Source organism: Schistocerca americana, chromosome 2, assembly GCF_021461395.2.
Source record: "Schistocerca americana isolate TAMUIC-IGC-003095 chromosome 2, iqSchAmer2.1, whole genome shotgun sequence".
Classification (NCBI taxonomy): Eukaryota; Metazoa; Arthropoda; class Insecta; order Orthoptera; family Acrididae; genus Schistocerca; species Schistocerca americana.
The window spans coordinates 503,553,096-503,580,496 of NC_060120.1; the positions used below are offsets into that span (position 1 = coordinate 503,553,096).

Here is a 27,401-nt window from a genome sequence, read left to right on the forward strand (position 1 = left end):
GTGGTGGTGTCCAGCTGTGTCTGACATCGAAGATGGTAGTTGCCCACATTGTGGAGAGCATTCACGGAATATTTGGTGGGCCTCAACATACCATAGATCTACGAATGTAAAATTATGCAGTGTGATAGTTCTCCCATTCATCTGCTATTGTTTTCTCTGGTTATGTACCACGCAGACGACCAACGCGTTCGGTTTACGCGCTGTGCAGCTGTCATCTCGAGCGTGGGTTCGCAGCAGAGGCGCTCTCTTGCAGCACACAGACACACAGTGGGGAGCCCGCGCTGAGCCGGCCCGGCGCCTCGCCTCGCACGCGTGAGCGATTAGCACGCGCCGCACGGCCGCCCGCCGGCCGTTCACCTCAGAGCCGCCAGGCTCTAGCATACGGCACCTCCAGCCTCCAGCCTGCCAGCGCACGCTGTCTCTCTGACCCTCAACTTGCCGCTTATCACGCCTGTCAAATCGGGAGAACAGCCAGTAGGTGCGCAGTAGTCGAGTCAAATGGTTCAAATGGCTCTGAGCACTATGGGACTTAACAGCTGAGGTCATCAGTCCCCTAGAACTTAGAACTACTTAAACCTAACTAACCTAAGGACATCACACACATCCATGCCCGAGGCAGATTTCGAACCTGCGACCGTTGCGGTCTCGCGGCTCCAGACTGACGCGCCTAGAACCGCACGGCCACACCGGCCGGCGTAGTCGAGTCAACGTGAAGTGTTTAAAGTAGTTGTGGTCTTTAGTCGAAGACTAGTTTGGTACATCACGCTAGCCTATCCTCTTCATCTCTGCAGAACTATTACAGTTTGCATCCATTTGGGCCTGCTTACTGGATTCTGGACACGTGCAGCCTCTAAAGTTCTCCTGACATTTCCCGAAACCAAACTCTTTGATCGGCTTGGTCATTCAGCACTCCGAATCACTCGTTTCCATTCATCCACCATCCAGTGGCGCCGCTACTTAAACCATCTCAAACGTCGCCTAGCTTTAACTACAGATATGTGTGGATTACGAGGAGCTCCTCATCCATTCTATCTTACTCTACCCCATTCCCTACGCGCATTCACTGTGCTAGCTCGACTGATGGTTGCACTTTGGAACTTCAGAGTGATTCCTTTCCCTGATTTCATCAATTTTTCACGACCACCCTCCACAAAGCTCGATGGTCATTATTACAGGTCTGGCAGGTTTTGATTTATCCGTGGTTGTTCCTTCGCATTCCCAGTTCACAGGAACATCATCAGCAGTCGGTATGTGCACCTTTAGAAAGTTGGAATGTCACTGTCTAATTTATTACTCGGGAGAAATCGAATGCCCAGTCCAAGTTCGAACTCAATGAGCTCCCCTGACCGACCCATTCTGTTGCTCTCCCCGCTACCTGTGACACAAGCGGGTCCTCCTTTCATGACATCTAGTGGTCAATTCCACATTACGTAGGGATGTCCGGATACTTTTGATTAGATACTGTGATTGACGAGCGTCTAATATATTGCAGGTATACAAGATAAAAATGGTTCTAATGGCTCTGAGCACTATGGGACTTAACATCGGAGGTCATCAGTCCCCAGAACTTAGAACTACTTAAACCTAACTAACCTAAGGACATCACACACATCCGTGGCCGAGGCAGGATTCGAATCTGAAACCGTAGCGGTCGCGCGGATCAAGAATGAAGCGCCTAGAACCGCTTGACCACTACGGCAGGCACAAGATAAAAAGCGGGTAAGTCAGCTAAGACAGAACACACACCAAATGTATCAACAGTGAGTGAATATATCGAGGTGTCCTTTCCGCAGAGTTGGAGTGGACGCTGCGGCGAATTTTCTAACCGACCCAAGTTGTTTTTTTTTTTTGTTTTTTTTACGTGTATAGTTCCGGAAATTTCGGAAATCACCCAAAGGAAATCTGTCGGACAGCAGGTAAGCATAATAACGTAACTTCATCGCAGGGAGATGCAGAATGATACACACATAAACACCATATAAATTCCCTTTTTCTAATGAGAATAAATTCGCGAAAAGGGTCGTATTAAGCATGAAAAATTACATAACTAGTGCATTGTTTTATTGTTTGAATCATGAATGGCACATCTGCAGGCTTTCCAAAAACATGGCTTGTGATGAAAGAAATTCAGAAATGGTTTCTTAAATGAGTATCGTGTATGCAAATATGAGGGGCCACTTCATGAGCCATACTGAAATGTTTGTCCGTTCATTCTCAAATAATTTTCGATGTTCTTTATGTTCTCGCACTATAGCTCACGAAGCAAATTCTGGTTAACCGTCGAGCTTCTGCACTCCTACCCACGCTTTCACCCACGATCGTTTCCATTTCTCTCTTTTCCTCTTTTCCAGTAACGCTTCTCTCTTTTTCCAGAAACATACTGGCCACCAAAATACTCTGTTTCTAACAACCATGGTGAAAGATTTTACAATCGTGTAATAGCTCCAGTGAACTGTGAAGTACCTTTTTCAAAGAAGTTCCACGAAATCTTTGACAAAGCATGCGTTTGCGTGGGCCGGCTATTGACACTACACTGCTGACACAACGAAGCCGTGCGCTTACGCCTATATTTATCGTAGGCCACGCATTGTATAATATAGCGTAAGGCAACATGCAAGTGCTTATAGCCTGCAAGTTAGATGTTGAATACTATGGTCATTAGTTCTCCCATCTGTTTTCTGTCTTGAGCCATGATTAGATGCGTTAAACACGTTAGAGTAAAGTTCTCATTTGTTAACCGTTGTCATGTTTTACTACGTAATTGTGTCAGATATCAGGCATGCATCATTTCAAGAGGACGTGCTATTGAATATTAAAGGTACCAGTGTGTACAGCAATCTGGACCACCAACTCTGAAGGTCTCGCTGTATGGTGGTACAATATGCAATGTGCAGTTTTCATGAGCAATAAAAAGGGCGGAAATGATGTTTATGATAATTTCTCTTCCAATTTTCTGTAGGGGTTCCGGAACTCTCGGAACCGAGGCGATGCAAATTTTTTTTTGATGTGTAAGGTATAGCATTAGAAATCCGAGAAAACAAATTTTGTAACAGAAATAGTTTGTAGAAGCAGAAATTGTGGTTTATGACAATGCGGAGAAAGAGAATACTGATTGTCCGTATTAGATTGACTTTAGTTTTGTGTCATGAAACGGTCTGAAAATAATTTCTTAGCACTTCCTGTTGTCATTTATAAATATTTCACAAATCATATCGCCACTGTTAACAACAATTGTTTCGTAAAACTTGCTCTGTCACACGTTGCACTTTTGCATGAACAGTAATCATTAATTTCGAAAATAGAATAACTAATTTGCTAATACAGCAACTTAAAAGAAATAAGAATAAAAAAGCAAACTGCAACGCAGTGATTTATTTCAGCTCATCATTATTGCGGTGCAGGCAGACTACTTCAGTCAAGTTATCTGTTACAAGGTAAGAAATTTGTTGCTGGGACTAAACGAACGTTTTGACATAATATAAAGAACAGCTTTCAAAGAGAAATCTCATTTTTTGTAATAGGACACATTTAAATTACGTAACAGTCATTCTGAGTGCTCTTGTGAATTATTCTTTTTGTGGAACCTGATTTACTGACAGACAGATGCATTCAGATTAACTAAAATTACATTCCTAAAGTAATTTACATGAACAACTTAATGTTGAAAAGTAGCTTAGCTACGCCGAATGTACATCAGAATCTGTTCCACTATCATACAATGCTGTGCTCTAAACGTACATTCTCAGAAATTTCTTCCTCAAATTGAGGTCTCTGTTTGACACTAGTAGACTTCTCTTGGCCAGGAATGCCCTTCTTGCCAATGTTAGTCTGCTTTTGACGTCGTCCTCGCTCCGACCGTCATTGGTTATTCTGCTACTTGACTTCATGTACTTCGTGATCACCAATCCCAATGTGAAGTTTCTCGCTGTTCATTTCTGCCACTTCTCACTGCTTTCGTCTTTCTTCGATTAACTCACAATATATATTCTGCACTTCATTGCGTTCAGCAGATCCTGTAGTTCCGCTTAACTTCCGCTGAGGATAGCACTGTCATCAGCGAATCTTATCACTGATATCTTTTCACCTTGAATTTTAATTCCACTCTTGAACCTTTCATTTATTTCCGTCATTGCTTCTTCCATGTATAGATCCGACAGTAGGGGTCAAAGACTGTATCTCTGTCGTACTTGTACATCCACTTTGTTCCGAGCTCTTCGTTCTTGGTGTTCAAATCTGATTTTTCCCACTTCATTCTTATACATTGCCCGTTTTTTCCTATAGCTCCCCCTATTTTTCTGAGGATTTCGAAGATCTTGCACCATTTTACACTGTCGAACATCTTTTCCAGGTCGACAAATCCTATGAACGTGTCTCGACTTTTCTTCAGCCTTGCTTCAATCATCAGTCGCAACGTCATAATTGTCTCTCTAGTGCCTTTACATTTCCAAAAGCCAAACTGATCGTCATGTAACACATCCTCAATTTTCTTGTCAGCAACTTGGATGCATGATCTGTTAAGCTGATTATACTATTATCTTCAGAACTATGTAGATGATTTTCCGAAAGTCAGATGGTATATCACCAGACTCATACATTCAACACATCAATGTGAATAGTCGTTCTATTGTCATTTCCCCCAATGATTTTAGAAATTCTGAGGAAATGTTGTCCCTTCTGCGTTATTCAGTCGTAAGTCCGCCAAAGCTCTTTTAAATTCTGATAGCGTATCCCCTATCTCTCCTATATCGACTCCTGTTTCTTCTTTTAACACATCAGAGAAGTCTTCCCCTTCATAGATGCCTTCAGTGTACTCCTTGCACCTATCTTCTATCTCATCTGCACTTGACAGTGGAATTCTCTTTGAACTCTTCATGTTACCACCCTTGCTTTTAATTTCAGCCAAGATTCTTTTGACTTTTCTGTATGTCGAGTAAGTCCTTCCGACAATCGTTTCGTTTTCAATCTATTCGAATTTTTCGTGGAGCCATTTCGCCTTAGTTTCCCTGCGCTTCCTGTTTATTTCATTTGTAAGTGACTTATTTCTGTATGCCTTAATTCCCTGGACGTCTTTGTACTTCCTTCTTTCACCGATCAAGTCAAGTATTTCTTGGTTTACCCGAAGTTTCTTCGCAGTTACCTTGTTTGTGCCTACGTTTTCCTCTCCAACTTCTGTGACTGTCCTTTTTAGCGATGTCCGTTCCTCTTCAACTGAACTGCCTGCTGAACTATTCTTTGTCGCCATATCCACACCCTTAGAGAGCTTTAAGCGTATCTCTTCATTCCTTAGTACTTCCATATCCCACCTCTTGGCATATTGAATCATACTGACAAGTCTCAAACTTTAGCTTACTCTTTATCACTGCCAAATTGTGATCTGAGTTTGTATCTGCTCCTGGGTACCGCCTTACCAGTATCTGATTCCGGAATCTCTGCCTAACCATGATGTAACGTAGCTGAAGTCTTCCTTCATCTCCCGTCCTTTCCCTAGCACATCTCCTTTTGTAATTCTTCAGTAGAGTATTCGCTAATACTGGCTGAAATTTGTCGTAGAGCTCAAATAGTCTATCTCCACTTTCATTCCTAGTAAAAGCCCATATTCTCCCGTAACGTTTCTTCTACTCCTTCCCTACAACCTTATTCCAGTTCCCTATGACTATCAGATTTTCATTTCCCTTTACATACTGTATTACCCTTTCAGCATCCTCATACACTTTATCTCTTCATCTTCAGCTTACGACGTCGGTGTGTATACCTGAACTATCGTTGTCGGTATTGGTTTGCTGTCGATTCTGATAAGAACAACCCTGTCCCTGAACTGTTCACAACTCTCTGCCCTACCTTCCTATTCATAACGAATCCTACTCCCGTCGTACCATTTTCTGCTTCTGTTGGTACTACACTATACTCATCCCACCAGAAGTCCTTTTCTTCTTTCCACTTTACTTCATTGGCCCCGACGACTATATCTAGATTGAGCCTTTGCATTTCCCTTTTCAGATTTTCTCGTTTTCTTACCACGTTCAAACTTCTGACATTCCACGCCCCGACTCGCAGAACGTTATACTTTCGTTGATTATTCAATCTTTTCCTCATGGTAGCCTCCCCCTTGGCAGTCCCCTCCCAGAGATCCGAATAGGGGACTATTCGGAAATCTTTCGCCAATGGAGAGATCATTATGACACTTTTTCATTGCTGGCCACAAGTCCTGTGAATATGCGTCATGTGTCTTTATTGCACTGGTTTCCATTGCCTTCTGTGTCCTCGTGCCGTTGATCATTCCTGATTCTTCCACCTGTAGGGGCAGTTTCCCACACCAAGAGTAAGAGAGTACCCTGAACTTCTGTCCGCTCCTCCGCCCTCTTTGACAAGGCTGTTGACAGAATGAGGGCGACTTCTAATACCGGAAGCCTTCGGCCGCCTTTGCTGACACTTTTTATTCAATATTTAAGCGATGACGGTGTTCAAATCCGGGACGGAGTTCGTTTTGATTAGTAATCAAAGACGCTACCTCTAGACCACGGGTGGTACATCCTGTATAAAAAAAAATTTCTCGGTTGTGGCACGTCTGGAGCCCCACCCATCTCTGCGCCTCAGGCTGCGGTTGGCGTCGCTTGGGCCTTAAATCGGCTCAGAGCTTACGTATCCTTAACAGGAGGCACTCCAGCTGACAAGACTTCGTATCCAATGCACCAGGTATGTCGTTGAAGGTACGAGATGTGTTCAATGAGTAATGCAACATATTTTCTTCTGAAAGCAGGATGGTTTTATTCAGGATTCCAATACACCGTTTTATTCCCCTGTCTTTTGGCTACAATACCCTATTTTTCAACATAATTTCGCTTCAATGCGACGGTCTTACCCCACATTACTGGGTGGGCCTGTATGCCAATACGGTATCACTCCACCAGTCGACGTCTGAGTAAACTATTTGCTGCATCAATAACGCTTCAGGTTATTGAGGGAGCGTGCGGCCGACGCATACGCGGGAGATCGGACAGATTTGCGCGAACTTGTTGCGATGGTCAAAGACGTGTCGCCCAACGACTCTCAGTGCTTTTGTTCACTGTCAGGTCTGCTTAGACATTCTGAATATCTGCAATCATTTGGTTTTCCGCCAGAAGAAACTCAATCTCAGCTCTTTGCATGGAACGCATCTCCATTACAGGCGTCGTTTTGAAGGCTACAAATAGCACCGCCGCCCACCGGAATTTTATGAAACTATAGCGGCTGAAGCGGAAATATTCCAGGGTGTTTAACAGTGAATTCCGCAAATTTTTCAACCGAAATTGGCCGAAAAAAATTGTGTTGCATTACTTAGTGAATACCGCTCGTATAATAACCAGCCAGCGGCTGTCGGGGAGTGTAGAAGAACACAAGATCATAAAGTTCCTGAGTGGTTGCTTGCCTATGATTAAGACTCACATATTTGTATCTTCCCTCGTTATCTTAGAGCTGAGCTGAAACGATCCTTGTATTCTAACGTATTCTGCTCGAGCGACGAACTGGTAGCACGGGTCCCGCCTCTTTTTTTCAGGGCGTGATCGGTCGCAGAAACAACAGGGTACTTTTTTGGCTACCGCCGTTTCAAAGGCCATAAACGACACAGCAATTGGCGCGCTCTGAAGCGGTGCCCGGCGCATGCGCGGCGCCAGCGCGCATCACGACTGCGTGCCTCCACGGCCGGCCTGCGCTGATTTACGGCAGCAGACAGGCGGCGGCCTTGGCGACACGCACGCAGGGCCTCGACTCGCACGCATGTGCGGCGCGCAGGGCTTCAGCGCTACTTGCTGGCTGCCTCATCTACACACGCACCCTTAAGCCGTGGGCACACGAACCGTGCATTCGAACGTTGAGTGTGCCGAGTTTCTGACGCCATAGCGTGGAAAAAAGCACATCGGGGAGACTTTTTCGACGTGCAGAGCAATATCTGGTACGTCAATTATTCTGAATTTGCGTTTGAATGAACACCAAAAAGTTGCAAGAACGCCACCTACCTCAGATGATGCCATTTCTTTCGGAATATAAGATGCTACTCCAGGTGGATATAAAATGAATGTGCGCAACGGAAAATAATAAACGCTAAAATGAAGATTTGGCACTGTCTGACTACCCCCTGTAACAGATCTTACGATCTCTTAATTCTATAAATTAATATCTAAACACAAATGAATGATAAAGGCAACTAATCCTACTAAATGATAAACGTTGTTCCTGCTTATATATTTAGTGTAAATTAAAAAAACCTTTATATTAGAAAGTTTACATTTACTAAGCAAAACTACTAATCAATTGCCCAACTCTGCTCCTTATTATGACTGTACGGTCTTATATCAATAAATCGAAAGACTGACATCATCTACGTACCAAACACTAGAAGACACTACTTTGAAAGATGGTGGTGTGGAACCTTAGTGTAAATAAACTAACGTGATCACAGCTGTTTTGTTTTTACGGCCTTAATAAGCCGAAGCAATTTCCAAAACCACCATATGTACTGCGTCCGGTGCGTTGAAGTGATGGTTCTTGTACTCGTCTGCGACGATGGAAGAACTCCAGCCACAAATAAACTCTTTCAAACACTAGGACGGCAGAGGGCGGTCCTCTGACTAATACACTCTAATACTGTTTTCTCCTCTCTGTGTTCTACAGACGAGAAAGGCGAAATCCCAGCCACAAGGGCAGAGTTCAGATAACGCCTCAACGCAAGTATAGGCAGAGGAAGTGCTCTCAATTACTGAACACTGCGTACACAACGACGAATTCCAACCCGGAGGTGAAGTCCAGAATCGTATAGATTCTCAACAGTACATTGCCTAACAGTTTTAAGTATCAACTCTCCTGAGAGCAAAGACAGCAAGTCCGTCCGTATCAACAAAGCTGATATCGAGCGACCGTCACACACAAGCGCTCGCAACGGAAGACCTCGTCTCTCCAGTGCCGGCTTCCCAGCAAGACTCGGCTCCCCACCCTCGTAATTCCGAAAACGAATCATATTCCCGAAACCACGGAATATTCTCCCTCTCTACAGATTCTTCCGAACGCCGACCAACCATATTTCGGTCTTTTGTCGTCCAGCGCGGAAAGTTTGCTAGGAAAAACCTATACTCAATATAATGGTACGCTTCTGAGTAAAAATCCTTGGAAATAACCCAACCTGCGTGGTTTCCAAGGTGCCGCTTCTTCGTTCCTCTCACCTGCGTCCAAGATTTTCAGCGTTCGGAAGTATTATCCGGTTATCCTTCTTCTCCCTACTACAACAGCGGCCGGCCGTCCCCCTATGGTGCTCCAGAGCTCAGGTACCACGACGTCTGTCTAGCTATTTCCTGTGTAAGCAGGATCAACACCTGTGCGGGCCTCCACGCACAGTTTGAGTTCTGCCTGCCGTTTCATCTCCACTGGCGTTCCAACCTCTACTAGTATAGAGGCAATCATTCATTACGAAAGACACTCCGTCACCTTTCATGCAATAAGCTTAACAATTATTTACAAGACGTACGTGACAATGTCAGTCTCCTTTATACATTCATATGTAAGATGTACAACCTGTCCCATGATAATTGTGTTTGTAGATCACGGTAAAGCATGTGGATGAGTTCTTGTAAGGTGCGAAATTATAGCGACCTTAATATATGTAGTTTCCAAGCACAAGCAAATCGCAGACTTCTCGAAAACCCGTCGCTAATAGCACAATTTGTTATAATAAAATGACAAGAAACGTCATATTGGTGGTTGAAGGATTACTATCTCTTGCATGTTACGGAAGTATGCCGTTTCAAGGCAATGGAATACTGAGGAGCCACAAAAACGCATTGTTCTTGGTAAAATTTCTTACAATTAAATGTTATTAACTAACATATCTAGGATTAAAGCCATCAGGCAAGTAATGTGAAAAGCCTGGTAGTAAATCGTTCGTGGTCGGTGTAGCGTACTGAATAGATATGCAGATTAGGAAACTAACAGGTTCGCGACCCATCGAACCCAAATTTATTTATTTATTTACTGAACTTCCGCGTTTACTTAAAGGTTCTTATCGTTTCGTATTAGTTTAACAGAAGAATATTCTATGTTATGGAAATATAAGTACGCCCTTTCTGAGGACTTCGTTCGATTGACTTTAACTACACGACAGCTTGCACTACTTGCAGCAAATTCTTTTGCACTGTCTTGTTTCAAGTTTTGTATTTCACGTTTTGTAAAGATTCTGCTACTGAATAGGAACAGTCTGCAAGTAAGAATAACGTCAGGGTTTTAGTAAAACGTGAGAATGATGAGATAATTTTTATCTTATATGGAGAACTACCGTAATTTTGCATCGCACTATTTGTAAGGGAACTGCTTTAAGTGGATGTCCTTATCGAATAGACACTTTACTCTCCTTTTTGTCTTATATCATGTTCATGTTTATTTATCTATACTACTGACAACAATATGTCTGGCATAAAGGAGGAAATGAGCATTTTAACAGAGCTAGCGTAGTAGTTTTACGACCGTCCATTTCGTTAATAGTGTTATTTGCGAGCCAGTTACAGCCGACAATTGCCGCTGGAGGGCGCTGCGACCGCATGTACCACGTTGAGGACACTGGATGTCATTTGACTTGCTCATATAACTCAACGTGAAGCGTACTCGCTTGCGAGGAAGTGAATGAGTCAGGGCTAGATAGAGTCCACGCGGCGGATTACCGATCTTTGGTCCTGCACACCCATCAGTGAGTGGATTTTAAGCGGTTTTCAGCGCTCATTAAGGCAAATGCTAGGCTTGTCCCTCATCTCAGTTTCAGGAACTACTGTAAGCACACAGTTAAAATACGATAAAATAAATTAGCCAATTCGTGAAAAGAAATATGTATTTCGGGTCTGTAACTGCTCACGTGATGTGTTTTTGAGACGTAGAAGGTAATTCCTCGCATTTTATACGTGTGCGAAACTGCCTGAACAGCGTATCTCTGCTCCAACTTAAGATCGTTAACCCAAACCGCAGAATCGTTCAGGGAATGGCCTATGTCCTCTTGCAACCTTGAACTCCCCAAGTCCGACAAATTTAATTTTATTATGCTACTTTACCCGCGCCACTTATACATGCTAACCCTGGAGAGTAAAAGCAGATGTCCTATAATCTGCCAGATCATCCACTTGGCCTTAGCTCCCAAGCTCGAAAGATTAGACGACGCTGTTGAGGTTTTTCTTGGCTGTAAAATTTGTTGCTACTTTGAACTGAAATTACGTAGTGCTGTCACCAATCACATTCACTATATTATACTTACCACTACACATTTCGGAGGACTATACGTCCATCATCACGTCGATTCATGTCTGTAAGGCAGGGATATAACGTCTGTAAGACTTCCGAGTAATCTGTGACACTTTTCAGTGGTCACAGACTCCTTTTCCAGTCTTAATTACATTATGTACATTTTTTTTATACCATCGTGTCTTCTTAACTGACGTAAATCCACCTCATGACGTAGGTATAATACTCGGAAACGCGTAGTGGAAGGTATAAATATGATACATGGACTCGTTATAGCATTTGTAGCTTCAGTTGGCATTCAGAACAGTTAAAATCAGCCCGCATCTCGTGGTCGTGTGGTAGCGTTCTCGCTTCCCACGCCCGGGTTCCTGGGTTCGATTCCCGGCGGGGTCAGGGATTTTCTCTGCCTCGTGATGGCTGAGTGTTATGTGATGTTCGTAGGTTGGTTAGGTTTAAGTAGTTCTAAGTTATAGGGGACTGATGACCACAGATGTTAAGTCCCACAGTGCTCATAGCCATTTGAACCATTTTTGAAGTTAAAATCAAACCTAACCTAAAATATTCACACAGTCACACGTTCTTTCTGCTATTTTCCAAAAGTTACAGAAAATTTTTACGAAAAACACAGACCGAGTGAGGTGGCGCAGTGGTTAGCACACTGGACTCGCATTCGGGAGGACGACGGTTCAATCCCGCGTCCGGCCATCCTTATTTATGTTTTCCGTGATTTACCTAAATCGCTCCAGGCAAATGCCAGGATGGTTCCTTTGAAAGGGCACGGCCGACTTCCTTCCCCGTCCTTCCCAAATCCGACCCAATGGGACCGATGGCCACGCTGTCTGGTCTCCTCCCCCAAAACAACCCAACCAAAAACACATTTTGATGAAAGGGAGTCAAGCAAGTTCAAATGTGTGTGAACTCCTAAGGAATCAAACTGCTGAGGTCATTGGTCCCTAGACTTACACACTACTTACGCTAACTTACACTAAGAATAACACACACACACACACACACACACACACACACACACACACACACAAAATCGCGCAATCCGTGACATGGCGCCTCAAACCACGTGGCCACTCCGCGCGGCGCTCGGATGCACCAAGTCTGCTGTTTGCTATCATTAATTGTATTAATAAAAATAGCAGTTAATTCGGGAAACTTTATATTTAAAGTCCAAATAAGCTTTAGTTTGTAAAGCACATTCAGGAACAAAACCACAGTAATAAAACCAACGGTTATGTGAACTTGTACAATAAATTTGTTTCCTCACCACACATCGTGGAATAAATGAAAAAAACGTTATTGTGTTAAATAGCAATATAATGTTGACAATATGTCAGCAATGACCTTGAGTCTCTCAATCGCCTTGTAATCACAGTTCCGCTACACCTTCATGTTCTTCCTTACAATTAGGACAAAGAACGTTTACCGAAGGAACAAAGCCAAGCACAGCTGCATACCACCTAATTGTTCGGAAATACAAAGCTTTCGACTCGTCGAGTCATTAATGCTCAACGTGGTAGAAATCTCTGGGCTTCTCCCTCTGCCCTGTTGCCTTTCCAGCGTGAAATCATTCGAGATACGTCTTATTTCCAGTAGATCGCAGTCACTGTAATCAGAACGCAAAAATAATACTGCAGGAGAGACATCTGAAGCACTGGCTCTTAGGCTTCCTTTCTTCTCCCTCGTTGGTGAATTTTTCCCATACTATTTTGAAACGACTGGCCTTTTATCATGATGTGATGTGTCAGTCCCCATATGCATCTTATTATTACTGCTGTGCCTGCCGGAGTGGCCGAGCGGTTCTAGGCGCTACAGTCTGGAGCCGAGCGCCCGCTACGGTCGCACGTTCGAATCCTGCCTCGGGCATGGATGTGTGTGATGTCCTTAGGTTAGTTAGGTTTAATTGGTTCTAAGTTCTAGGCGACTGATGACCTCAGAAGTTAAGTCGCATAGTGCTCAGAGCCATATTACTGCTGTTGTTGTTCCCTGTGCGGTGATGTTCTAAATGTTTCTCATGCTTCTACTGTTACACACACTAACTTGCAGCTACAAAAAAAGTCTATTTTAACTATTTCATATGTGACTAACTACTGAAACAATGAGACTCGAGGTAACTTCAACCACCCCAGGAGAGGCTAGTATCTCACAGCATAAAATGTCTGCCACACAATAATTCGTGAACTCTGTCGAGTTAATTATAAACCTTGGGATTATTTACGATATTCGTTCTGTTATGGGTCAGATATCGTATAAAATGTCTGCCACGCAATAATTCGTGAACTCTGAAGTTAATTATAAACCATGGGAATAATTATGATATTCGTTCAGTTATGAGTCAGATATCGTACCGACTAAACACTTTAAGTAACCGATTCCATGAATTACAGTTGACTATTTAACATACTATGGATGGTGTGACGCTGTACAAGGCCTACGAGAGAAAGAGAGAAGTTTTAGTGCCACCACGCCTGAGCGCGTTGGCTTTCGTAACACGTGCTACCACATCGCTGTATTTCGGAAGGCTCCTGTTACCCCGTGGTCTCTGATTACCCCGTTGTCCCTTGCGTTAGAAAGCCACTGACACCCAAGGAGTTTGCTTAATAAGAAAACTGACACGGAAAACACGTTTTGCAACATTTCGCAAATTTCATATCATAAGAGCATTCGAATCGTGTAACATTTCAGCGGCCATCACCAACCATCAGCTACAGTATTAAGAAAAAATATTAAAATTTTTGAAGTGTGGAAGCAATATCTTTCGTATTTGACACGCACCAAGAGATGCTGACGAATCAATTCTTTGTTAATTGTCAGTTTCGATCAAACAATCACCATCACGTACCACAATATTATTTACAATAGTCAGCATGGCAACGACCTCACTATGGTGTCAAAAATGAAAAACAATCCTGTGTTTCTAAAACAGCTGTTAGTAGTAAAATGCGTTAATACAGTCAACAGCAAAATGCATTGATATAGTTGAACGATATTTGTACAGTGACTTTAGTTACTTTCAAGCCAATAGAGGTAGAGTTGGTCCGAGTTCTATTTGCACTGACACTACTCTTTTAAGCGGTAATTTAGTGGTATTTCCGGTGGCATCTTCTTAGGGTTTGATTTTTGAGGGATATGGATACCCACCGCTTAAACTTTGGACGAGAGAAAGACCTTCCTATCGCCAAGAGCTACAATCTTTTCCTTATGCAGTTATCTCAATGCTGATGAAATTCACCCATGACTTCTGCAGAGTGAGTTCTTTCAGTTATCCTACTGTTTCATCTCAATATTGGCTGCAGAGGTCGATGTCTGTCGTGGAATATCTGCTCTACTAGTGACATAGACCTTTCGTTATTACCATCTTTAACGACTGTAATAAAGGTATTAGTAAGCCCAAATGGGTTTCACTTTATTTCAAAGTAAGGATAGTAATGTAATAATGAGAGTAGTAAGCGAAAGCAGGTAACTATTCATGATCTTACAAGGGAACCTCCCCATCGCATCCCCCTCAGATTTAGTTATAAGTTGGCACAGTGGATAGGCCTGGAAAAACTGAACACAGATCAATCGAGAAAACAGGAAGAATTGATGTGGAACTTTGAAAAAATAAGCAAAATATACAAACTGAGTAGTCCATGTGCAAGATAGGCAACATCATGGCTAATATGAACACAGGAGCGCCGTGGTCCCGTGGTTAGCGTGAGCAGCTGCGGAACGAGAGGTCCTTGGTTCAAGTCTTCCCTCGAGTGAAACGTTTAACTTTTTATTTTCTGACAATTATCAAAGTTCAGGCACTCACACATAATCAAATTCGCTCTACAATATTCCAGGACATGTTCAGATTTCCTTGGACATATGCACGATTTGATGGTCTACACACGGAAAAATCTGAAAACGTTAAAAACATATGTTATGGCAAAGCACATGGAAAACTGTGCGACTGTGAAACAGTTGCATTCATTTGTTGCAGTTTATGTGACAAACTCTTATGTTTTCATCACTTTTTTGGTAGTGATTATCACATCCACAAGAAAACCTAAATCGGGCAAGGTAGAAGAATCTTTTTACCCATTCGCCAAGTGTGCAAGTTAGGTGGGTCGACAACATATTCCTGTAATGTGACGCACATACCGTCACCAGTGTCGTACAGAATATATCAGACGTGTTTTCCCGTGGAGGAATCGGTTGACCTATGATCTTGCTATCAAATGTTTTCGGTTCCCATTGGAGAGGCACGTCCTTTCGTCTACTAATCGCACGGTTTTGCGGTGCGGTCGCAAAACACAGACGCTAAACTTAATACAGTGAACAGAGACATCAATGAACGAACGGACAGATCATAACTTAAAAAAAAAAGGTTAATTTTTCACTCGAGGGAAGACTTTAATCAAGGACATGTCGTTCCGCAGCTGCTCACGCTAACCACGGGACGACTGCGCTCCTGTGTTCACTTTAGCCATGATGTTGTCTATCTTGCGCATGGACTACTCAGTTTGTATATTTTGCTTATTTTTTCATAGTTCCACCCAACTTCTTCCTGTTTTCTCGATTGATTTGTGTTCAGTTTTTCAAGGCCTATCCACTGTGCCAACTTATAACTAAATCTGAGGGGGGTGCGATGGGGAGGTTCCCTTGTTAGAAAGATGATTGCAAGAAAACTATATTACTACAGTAATCTCTGAAGATGTTTGAGCCGTGCGTGGCTCGTGTTCCCGCTATCATCTATTTTACACTCTGTTTTTGACTTACTTCCAACTCGCTACGTGGATTTAAATTACTACTGTCACTGAATTGCTGCTTTTCCTGACCGTGAGCGGAGACAGCAGCGCGTATCGATGTATCTCCTCTGGTAGTATCTATGCTCGACTGCTTTTACTTCCCGCTTGTCTGTTGTGAGTGATTTCGGGTCGCGAGGGTCGGTCGTCTTAACATACGACACGTTTTGGCTCGCCGATCGATCATTAGTCGGCTGCGTGTGTGCGCGCATCGACTCCAGATTTGTCTTCGTGCGTGCTTAGTTACTGTTGTGTATCCTTCAGGTTCAAATGGTTCAAATGGCTCTGAGCACTATGGGACTTAACGTCTGCGGTCATCAGTCTCCTAGAACTTAGAACTACTTAAACCCAACTAACCTAAGGACATCACACACACCCATGCCCGAGGCAGGATTCGAACCTGCGCCTAGAACCGCTCGGCCACTGCAGACGGCTATCGTTCAGGTCTTCGTGCAAGTGTTTGTCAGGTAGTGTGTGTAGTTGGCGTTAGTTCCACTGACGATTATTTTAAATGTTGTCGGCGTAGCGGCTCAGAGGTCGGTCGTCTCAACGGGTGATGTGTAACTGGTTCTCTTAGCACTTCTGAGCCCTTTCAATTATCATCTTGCGGAATTTGGGTCGGTCTCTTCGTGGTGCAGGGATGTCGGTTAGCCAGTGGGCGTGTTTCCTTTGCATGGTTGGGTCCGAGCCAGTATTACCGCCGTCGTGTGTCTGGAAGTGAGTGCGAGACGCACCAGTAGTGCAGTCGCGACGGAGCAGCAGTCACGGACGGATCAGCAGGCAGTCGGTCGGTTGGTGCGGGCCAGGGAGGACATCTCCGTGCGGTGCAGTCGCCTGGGTCCGCTGCCGGGCCTTGCGCAGTCTCGCAGCGTGTGTGGAGCTGTCCGATCGCTACGAGCTTCGTGGTTCACCGACCCAGGACGTCAAAGTTGAGTGTGTAACCTTGTGTGTTTGAGTTCTCATGTACTGACTGGTGGCAAGCAGGTCATTGTGTCGGTCGGTCCGCGGCTACCCCCTGATTGGGTTCCGACGGATGAAGTATAGTTGGGCTCACCACCTGTCTCACCTAAGTGAACGAGGGGAGATCGACCCCCCAGGAGGCTGGCTGAGTGCCACCGGTGTTTAATTAAGTGTTGTCAGCTATTTTAAATTTTAGGCTTATGATTGTTTTTTTCTTACAATTTTGCAATATTAATTTTTAAGTTTATCTTTCAAGCTTAAACACTGCGGCCGCCTCCCTTTGAAGGTCTAAGGTAATATATTCAAAAATTTTGGAATTTCATTGTGGCCCTCAGCCATTTGTATTGCACCTTGCGTATGATGTTTTTGGATTATTTTATCGCTATCTTAATTGGATTTTTATCTGTTGTATCCTTCCTAGTTGTCAAAGATAGGGTGTCTACGAAACCTGCTTCTCAGATCGCTAGACAATAATTCAAGCAAATCGTATTAACGGGTTTTATTACAGAAAATAAATGGCAATACTTAACTTTGAGAAATACATTAATGTGTCGCAAGCAAAGGGCGACATGCAATATAATCGGTGTCTTTCAGTATAACGATTCCAGTGCAAGTGAAGTAATGCAGTGGATGCTTCTGTAGAAATGACTGGTCTTGATGCAGCTCTAGAAGCGGCCTCGACCAGTCGGAAGCTGCGCTTACGTTCTCTTCGCCTAGAGGCCGCTGCTGCCGCGTTGTCTCCCTAGAGAGGAGTCGTCGGTCAGCGTGCAATTGGCTGGCCTCTTCTCCACAGCCCCCTCTGCTCTAGCGTTCCCGACTGGCGTGCCGGCGCTTCACTTTACCCCGGAATAGTAAGAAATAAGACAACATGTATCTGCCTTAGCTGTTAATTTGTATATAGAAGTGTGTATCGATTCAAACAATGCTGGAGCAATCGTTGAAACGTTGGCTTCGTAATCGGATTGGTCCTCAGATTCTAATTTAAATTTAATTGGTTCCATTCTTAAGGTGGTATTGCGTGTGCAATGTCATCAACGTAGATGGGATGCAAATCTCCATCAATTTATCGGTGGATATTTGTGTTTATAACTGAAGAGCATTATTGTCCACAGCTCGAGGTCTTGCGGTAGCGTTCTCGCTTCCCGCGCACAGGGTCCCAGGTTCGATTCCCGGAGGGGTCAGGGATTTTCTCTGCCTCGACACGACTGGGTGCTGTGTGTCCATCTTCATTTCATCATCACTGTCTCGCAAGTCGCAGAAGTGGCGTCATCTTTGACTTGCAATACGGCGGCCGAACTCCCCAGCATGGGGCCCCCGGCCAATAATGTCATACGATCATTTCATTTGTCTTTATTATTACGATAAATTCTCAGTGTCAGCGTTAAGTACACTGGCAAGCAGCCAGATCTCTTGATTGATACCTCACAATCGTGTCAACCAAGTAAAGAATTGTTTTTATCTCGTCCTCTGATGATGTTTCTCTGAAATATACGCTAATGAGCCGAAACAGTACGATTACTGTTCAGCGCCAGAATGAAAGTTAGCTGGGTACGTTGTGGGCAGGCACTGCGGTAAGGATATTCCATAAGCGGGGCAGACACATACGAGGAATCGTTCTAGCAGGAGTTGTATCAAGAACGGAAAACCGCAGCTATCTCGGCTGCTAAACGTAAGAGAGGTTCGCTGACTCATTATATACAACTTCCACGAAAATTACATCTGACTGCTGCCTTTGCTTATCCGAAAATTACAAAACAAAGCCCTATTTCTAGGTTTTCTCAGTAATTTTTCAGATTAGGAAACGATGGCACTTTAAAGCCTACTTAGTGGTTTTATTAATTTGAAAACGTGACCGACAGAACATAACGTTTAGAACAGGCATGTCGGTTACAGCTAATTTCTCGTAGGCTGTATCTCAAGCCATCTTGGTTGTTTGCCACAGTCAACCACAGTCACGTCTCTCAACAACGACAAGTAAGATGCTTCTACCCACAAGTCTACTAACTTAGTTCATAAAATTTATGCTCTTTAGATTTCGCATATGTAAACAATGTCGCCGGCCAGGATGGCCGAACGGTTCTAGGCGCTACAATCTGGAACCGCGCGATCGCTACGGTCGCAGGTTCGAATCCTGCCTCGGGCATGGATGTGTGTGATGTCCTTAGGTTAGTTATGTTTAAGTAGTTCTAACAAGGGAACCTCCCCATCGCACCTCCCTCAGATTTAGTTATAAGTTGGCACAGTGGATAGGCCTTGAAAAACTGAACACAGATCAATCGAGAAAACAGGAAGAAGTTGTGTGGAACCGTGAAAAAAAATTAGTAAAATATAGAAACTGAGTAGTCCATGCGCAAGATAAAGCAACATCAAAGAGAATGTGAGTTTAGGAGCGCCGTGGTCCCGTGGTTAGCGTGAGTAGCTGCGGAACGAGAGGTCCTGGGTTCAAGTCTTCCCTCGACTGAAAATTTTACTTTATTTTCGCAAAGTTATGATCTGTCCGTTCGTTCATTGACGACTCTGTTCACTGCAATAAGTTTAGTGTCTGTTTTGCGACCGCACCGCAAAACCGTGCGATTAGTAGACGAAAGGACGTGCCTCTCCAATGGGAACCGAAAACATTTGATCGCAAGGTCATAGGTCAACCGATTCCTCCACGGGAAAACACGTCTGATATATTCTGTACGACACTGGTGACGGCATGTGCGTCACATGACAGGAATATGTTGTCGACCCACCTAACTTGTACACTTAGCGAATGGGTAAAAAGATTCTTCTACCTTGCCCGATTTAGGTTTTCTTGTGGATGTGATAATCACTCCCAAAAAAGTGACGAAAACCTAAGAGTTTGTCACATAAACTGAAAATAAAAAAATAAACTTTTCACTCGAGGGAAGACTTGAACCTAGGACCTCTCGTCCCGTAACTGCTCATGCTAACCACGGGACCACGGCACTGCTTGAGTCTCAGTGTCCTTGATGTTGCCTATCTTCGCATGGACTTCTGAGTTTGTATATTTTACTAATTTTTTTCATAGTTCCACACAACTTCTTCCTGTTTTCTCCATTGATCTGTATTCAGTTTTTGAAGGCCTATCCACTGTGCCAACTTATAATTAAATCTGAGGGGGGTACGATGTGGAGGTTCCCTTGTAAGTTCTATTGGACTGATGACCTCAGACGTTAAGTCCCATTGGGCTCAGAGCAATTTGAACCATTTTAAACAATGTCAACGGATTTTTTGGTACAAGCTCCTTTAATCCGTATTTGTTTTGGTAATATTTTATGAACTGTTTGCGAATTAAACATTTTAATGCGTAATTTGGACATTTATGTTATGGCATACCAATGTCAATCAAAGAAGATTGTACTATTGCTTCAAGATGGAAAGAAAAATACTGCGCAACTTTCCTTGTGAACTGAACAAATAGCACAAATACCATAGCACCCCGTCACATTAATGTGACCACCGGCTGTGTTCGACGTCAGCTTGCAGTAACCAATCAGAGACGGCAGCACAAACGGTGGCGGGGGTATAAAGCGTTCCGAGCCCGGTGGAGGGGAGTAATGTGGGATCGGAGCCATTTATCTGGCATGGGCATGATCATGATCATGATCATTCGCCCCTTCGGACCGAGGGTGGAAGCATTTCCTAAACGGCTAAGTTTATAAACTGTCCGCGTAACGCCGCGGTTGAAATATACCGCGCACGGCAAAACGGCGCTATCCAAAACCACCTCAGAGGAAACTGCAGCACACTACGGACCATAGATCACAGGGCTGAACGGGCGAAGATGTGAACGGGTGAATAGACGTGCGACTGCTGAGCAACTGACCGTCCAAGTGAACCAATGGGCTACCAACAGTGTCTGCTGAAGTACCGTTCAGCGAACGTTGCTTCATATGAGCCCCCGTAGCAGGCGCCTGGTTCATCCACCCATGCTGACCGCTGTTCATCGGTGACGATGGCTGGAATTTGCATGCCAATAGCGCAGCTAGACGTCCAGTGAGTGGCGACAGATGGCCTTTTTTAGATGAATCACATTTTATGTTCCATCGGACAGATGGCCGTTGGCGTGTTCACTGTAAAACGTCTGAAAGCAAACACCACGCAGCAGTTATAGTTTGTGGGATTTTTTCGTGGTATTCCCTGGTTGATTTCGTCATTCTGAAAGCCACAATGGATCAACACAAGTATGCATCTACCCTTGGGGATTGTCCTCAGCACGATGGCGTCTACCAGCAGGACAATGCAACGTTACACATAGCTGGCAGTGTACGAGCGTGGTTCCAAGAGCACCAGGACGAGTTTACCGTTCTCCCGTGGTCACCAAACTACCCGCATTTAAACCCAATCGAGAATCCATGGGACAACCTCGATTGGGCTGTTGGCGCCATGGATCTTCAACCGAGACATGCAGCGCAGCTGGCCATGGTATTTGAGTCGGCATGACTCTACATCCCTGTCGCTACGTTCCAGAACGTCAGTAACACACTTTCTGCGCGTCTGTGCTGCAAAGGGCGGTTATTCACGCTTTTGCCAGGTGGTCATATTAATGTGACTGGACTGAGAAAAATCTTCTCAGTGAAGCTCTATGTTTAAAATGCAATATTTAAGTGATGTATGACTTGGTTTATGGGACTGTCGCAGATAAACACACAACCGTGAAAATAAAGTTTTTCACGTCTACGTGATTACTCTGCTATTTACAATCAAGTGCCTGGCAGAGGGTTCAATGAACCACCTTCATGCTGTCCCTCTACCGTTCCACTCTCTAACGGCACACGGCAAAAACGAATACTTAAATTTTTCTGACCGAGCCCTCATTTATCTTATTTTATCGCGGTGATCATTTCTCCCTATGTAGGTTGGTGCGTTGTTTTGGCAATCGGAGGAGAAAACTGGTGACTGAAATTTCATGAGAAGATCTCGTCGCAACGAGAAACGACTTTGTTTTAATGACTGCCACTCCAATTCACATATCATGTTTGTGACACTATCTCCCCTATTTCGCGATAATACGAAACGAGCTGCCCTTCTTTGTACTTTTTCGATGTCATCCGTCAATCCCACCTGATGCGGATCCCACACCGCACAGCAATACTCCAGAATTGGGCGGACAAGCATAGTGTAAGCAGTCTCTCTGGTAGACCTGTTGTACCTTCTAAGCGTTCTACCAATGAATCTCAAGTCTTTGGTTTGCTCTACCCACAATATTATCTATCTGATCGTTCCAATTTAGGTTATTTGTAATTGTAATCCCTAAGTATTTATTTGAATTTATAGCCTTCAGATCTGTGTGACTTATCGCGTAATGGAAATTTAGCTGATTTCTTTGAGTACTCGTGTGAATTACTTCACACTTTTCCTTATTCAGGGTCAATTGCCACTTTTCGCACCATACAGATATCTTATCTAAATCATTTTGCAAGTCATTTTGATCATCTGATGACTTTACAAGACAGTAAATGACGGCATCATCTGTAAACAATCTAAGACGGCTACTCAGATTGCCTCCTGTGTCGTTAATATAGATGAGGAACAATAGAGGGCCTATAACACTTCCTTGGGGAACGCCGGATATTACTTCTGTTTTACTCGATGACTTTCCGTCTATTACTACGAACTGTGACCTTTCTGACAGGAAATCACGAATCCAGTTGCACAACTGAGGCGATGCTCCGTAGGCATGCAGTTTGGTTTGAAGACGCTTGTGAGGAACGGTGTCGAAAGCCTTCTGGAAATCTAAAAATATCGAATCAATTTGACATCCTCTGTCGATAGCACTTATTACTTCATGAGTATAAAGAGCCAATTGCGTTTCACACGAACGATATTTTCTGAATCCGTGCTGACTATATGTCAATAAATCTTTTTCTTCGATGTACTTCGAGACTAGAAAACATTAGCATAGTGCCATACCTGCTGTTGTATTTTTATGATGCAAAAACCTACAACATGAAGAAGTTTAATATCAGAATAACATTCAGTGCTTTTAGTGGCAACGCTGAAAACGCCGTTTTCTCAGTCGAGGAAATTAAGAACGTATCCAAACTCTTTACTGGTCCAAATGGCTCTAAGCACTATGGGACTTAACATCTGTGGTCATCAGTCCCCTAGAACTTAGAACTACTTAAACCTAACCAACCTAAGGACATCACACACATCTATGCCCGAGGCAGGATTCGAACCTGCGACCGTAGCAGCCGCGTGCTTCCGGACTGAAGCGCCTACAACCGATCGACCACAGCGACCGGCCTCCGTAACGTGAACCCAGCATTAAAGCAAGTTCAGTTTTCTGTTTTAGTTGGACCTCCGTGGACGTGGCCTCGATGATTTTTTTAAATTTCTTTTGGTGGTGTTTGAAATCAAGACACGTACATTGCGAATGGTCTCTGTTCATGTATATTGAATGTAAACCCAGTTCGCAATTTAGGAGTATTGTGTATGCTGGCTTGTGCACGCAGGATTAAATGTATTGCTTTACGGTGAAGCTAGCTGGGCTTTTTGTTTTAAATTTTATTTACATACGTTTTATCGTTGCCCGTATGTTTTTCAGTGTTCTTCAATAGAGGCTCATTGTCTGTTCTGAGCTGATAACAAAACGTCAATTCATGTTACTTTTGTTTTATGGTATTTACTAATGGAAATGTTTTTCTTTCTACTTTAGTTCATATGTGCTTGTTTAATCTACATTGGGAAAGAACTAGTAAACAGATTAAACTGAACAGTTGACTATTCCAAGTTAAGCTGTTCTAATTCTAAAACTGTATTGTTCTTTTGCTCGTTTTTATTGACGTTTCTCAGTCTTACTGACGTACTTTTTTGTGAATTAATTGTCTTTGATGGTTAATATGTAGTTTTTTTGGAACCTGGCACTTGCCACTCGCTACCACACGGTGCCACTCGCTAGCTAAGGCATTTCACAAAGGTTCACTGCCGATTCCATTTAACGCAACGGTGACACGGCGCGATTTACTCAGGGTCCATTTCGCCGGAGCAAAGGGTGAGGAACAAGAGCCGCTGCGTAAGATAAAACTGTGGCGGCAACAGCAGCAGCAGGGGTGTCTGACAATGCCTGTGGGCTGCCGAAAGCGCGCCTGTCAAGCTGGAGAGACGTTCCAGTCGTGATTACGTCACGCCTGACGGGGATGGCGTGCCACACGGGCGGAACGCTCCGCTCGTGTCCTGCGTAGCTTTGCACTTGGCCGCATCTTGCGTACTCTCAGCCAGTCACCCCAATTACTAAGCGGCGCCAGGAAGGACCAGGAAAGCAGTGAGCATGAAGCATGAACTCTACTGAATTTTGTCGAAGAGGATAAAGCGAAATTGCAGCACACTATACAAATTAGCTTCAAAACAGCGATATCGAGTCGCAGCACGCTATCTAAAGGAAAGATGATAGAGTCTTATAATGTATCGTTTAACATTTGCTCGTACGTCGTGTTGGAACATACCTAGTTCAAATATAAACAATCAGTTTTGTAGTAAGCTTCATTTTGTATGGCTGTAACTCGGCTGGATTTGGAACGACAGTCTCCTGTCCTCAACGAAATAACACGACGTGGAAGAAATTTCGTCTGCGTGCCTTATGGAAACCCAAGGAAATTTTCAGGATTAAGATTCAATTTTATCATTCATAAAAAGTTTACGAAAGTGCTGTGGGAGACCAGAAGAGTTTTAACTGCTCATCACCCTAGAACTAGATGGAATCTTCAAGGGTAAGGGAGAGCAGGGCCCTGAAACACCTGCTATTATTCCGAGATGAATGTTGGTTGCGTAAGCAGGGATGAATGAAGCAGCACTGTTGTGTATGAAAAAGAAATGGCTCTGAGCACTATGGGACTTAACATCTGAGGTTATCAGTCCCCTAGAACTTAGAACTACTCAAACCTAAGGACACCACACACATCCATGCCCGAGGCAGGATTCGAATCTGAGACCGTAGCGGCAGCGCGGTTACGGACTGAAGCGCCTAGAACCGCTCGGCCACAGCGGCCGGCTGTTGCGTATTACTGAAGGTTTTAATGCATGGCGAAGTGTAGATATCGGCTTTATTCTGCAGTGCGTATCATTTGGCTGACGCTGCTGTGACAGCATTATGAGAGTCATATTGTTTCAGTATGGTGGGATATTGGTAAGATTGCTGTTAAGCTTCCATCTCTTGTCTTTTGCAGTGTTGCCTCATGGTCTCTAGTCTTCTTAATCAGTCTTCTGACATTTGATGCAGCTCGTCACACATTCCTGTTGTGAACCAAACTCTTCACCCCAGAACACCACTTGTACTCTACGCCCTAAATTACTTTTTGAGTGTATTCCGATTTCTGTCTTACCCTGCAGTTTTGACCCTCTATAGTTCCATCTAGCAGGATGCAAGTTATTCCCTGACGTCTTAAGACATGTCCTATCGTACTGCTCACAGTACTCCCACGCTGTTTGTTTATGCGCCAATTCTGCGAAAAATTTTCACATTCCCTAACAGTTGAGAAAATGTTTAGCACCCTTCCACAGCACCACATCTCAGACGCCTGATTCTCTTCTTTTGCGATTGTTCCGCAGTCCACGATTCTCTACCACAGAATTCTGTGCTCCAATACATTCTCAGAAATTTCTTCCTCACAGTAAGGCCTATGTTTAATACTAGTTCATTTCTAATGGGCAAGAAATATCCTCTTTGCCTTACATCATTTTTACTACTTCTGTCATGTGTTACTTTGCTTCCGAGGTAGCAGAATTCCTTCACTTCATTTCGTACTCAGCCACTTTGATGTTCTGCTCTTCGCTAATCTCATTCCAGATACTTCTTATTACTTTCACGTGTCTTCGTTCACCCAATTTTTCTCCTTTATTTTATTTCTGTCACTGCTTCTTCGATGTTCAAATTGAACAGTAGAGTCTAAAGACTGCATCCCAGTCTTACACCCTTTTTAATCCGAGCGCTTCCTTCTTTGTCTTCCATTGTTATTGTCTCCCCTTTGTTCTTGTATATATTTTTTTATTACCTATCTCTCAATATAGCTTTTTCCTATTTGTCTCAGAGTTTGTGACATTTTATATCGCCTAAAGCCTTTTTCAGGTCCATCGATTACGACGCCTTGAGATATGATGTTGCAGGTTGGTAAGCGCTTAGATTATTGATGACTCTCACAAGACAAAATATAATGGCATCAATGGATAACCGTAGTGTCTGCGTCGAAGGGTAAAAGCTGTTTTGATTGCAATTGTAATGTAAGTTGGATACAGTCCCGAACCCAAGTACGACAAGTTATTTTCGGAACACGGAAAGTTCTCCGAACACCAAAGGTTTGGGAACTGGTGTTCTCGGGCTGCTGGTTCCTCCAAGGCCATATTCTCACCGCTCGTTGATCAGAAGTTCCAGTACCGACGTTAGTCTGTTGTGGCACAGTCCTGTGTGCTAGGTGTCATTTGGAGACAGGAATACCATGGAATGTACGCTGCACTGTGGCTCCCTGTGGGACAAAGCCAGGACTCGTGCGATAAAACAGACCTTTTGTATCCCGCCTGGATAGGCATCGCGTGGATCTGCTCCTGTGAACTGCTTCTGCAAAAATAGGCCGAGAGTGAAGGACGCGAGTAGGAGCAGGAAAAGGTGAAGTACTTCGGTACTGCGTATAGGTTAAAGCTCTTTTACTGGTGTGCGAACATATACAAATTATAGTTGTATTTAACTTTGGGTGCATATGAGCACGTAGGTGTGAAGCCGTTCATGTATCAAAGTTAACAGAGAGAGTGTCTTTTCTCTGTAATGGGTTGCTTTGGGTTGTTTGGGGGAGGAGACCAGACAACGAGGTCATCGGTCTCATTGGAGTAGGGAAGGATGGGGAAGGAAGTAGGCCGTGCCCTTTCAAAGGAACCATCCCGGCATTGGCCTGGAGCGATTTAGGGAAATCACGGAAAACCTAAATCAGGATGGCCGGACGCGGGATTGAACTGTCGTCCTCCCGAATGCGAGTCCAGTGTGCTAACCACTACGCCAGCTCACTCGGTTCAAAGCTGTTACGAGTAGTTGGACAAAGTCTGTCGTGGCTAGACCCCCGTGAAGTAGAAGCTAAGTTGCTTGGTCGTCGGCTCGGAATCAAATGGGCAGAATCCGGAGCGGCGCTCGTAGAGTTGCACAGCGCCGGCTAGAGGGCGCTGTCGTAGTACCAACCTAAGAACTTGCATCTACGCCGTGGCATTGTAGCTATCGATACCAGAAGAACCGTCACACGATTGCAGTCTTTCCGACACAGAACTCTCCTCCAATAATGATCAGTCTGCCAAAATTCATGACAGATCATTGGTTCACATTCGAAGACTACGAGATAACGCTGCCTGTCGTTACTTCCTATCTCAACCGGGAGAATTCGTTACCTCTAAAAAGGTACAGTGTAATGGTATAAGTACATGACA

General features: G+C 43.9%; 1 protein-coding gene across 4 annotated transcripts in view; it reads right to left on the minus strand.

The window, feature by feature from the left end:
• LOC124596554 (pleckstrin homology-like domain family B member 1) overlaps positions 1-27,401 on the minus strand; it is a 1,048,367-nt gene that overhangs the window by 974,860 nt on the left and 46,106 nt on the right. The gene's annotated exons all lie outside the window — the stretch shown is intronic.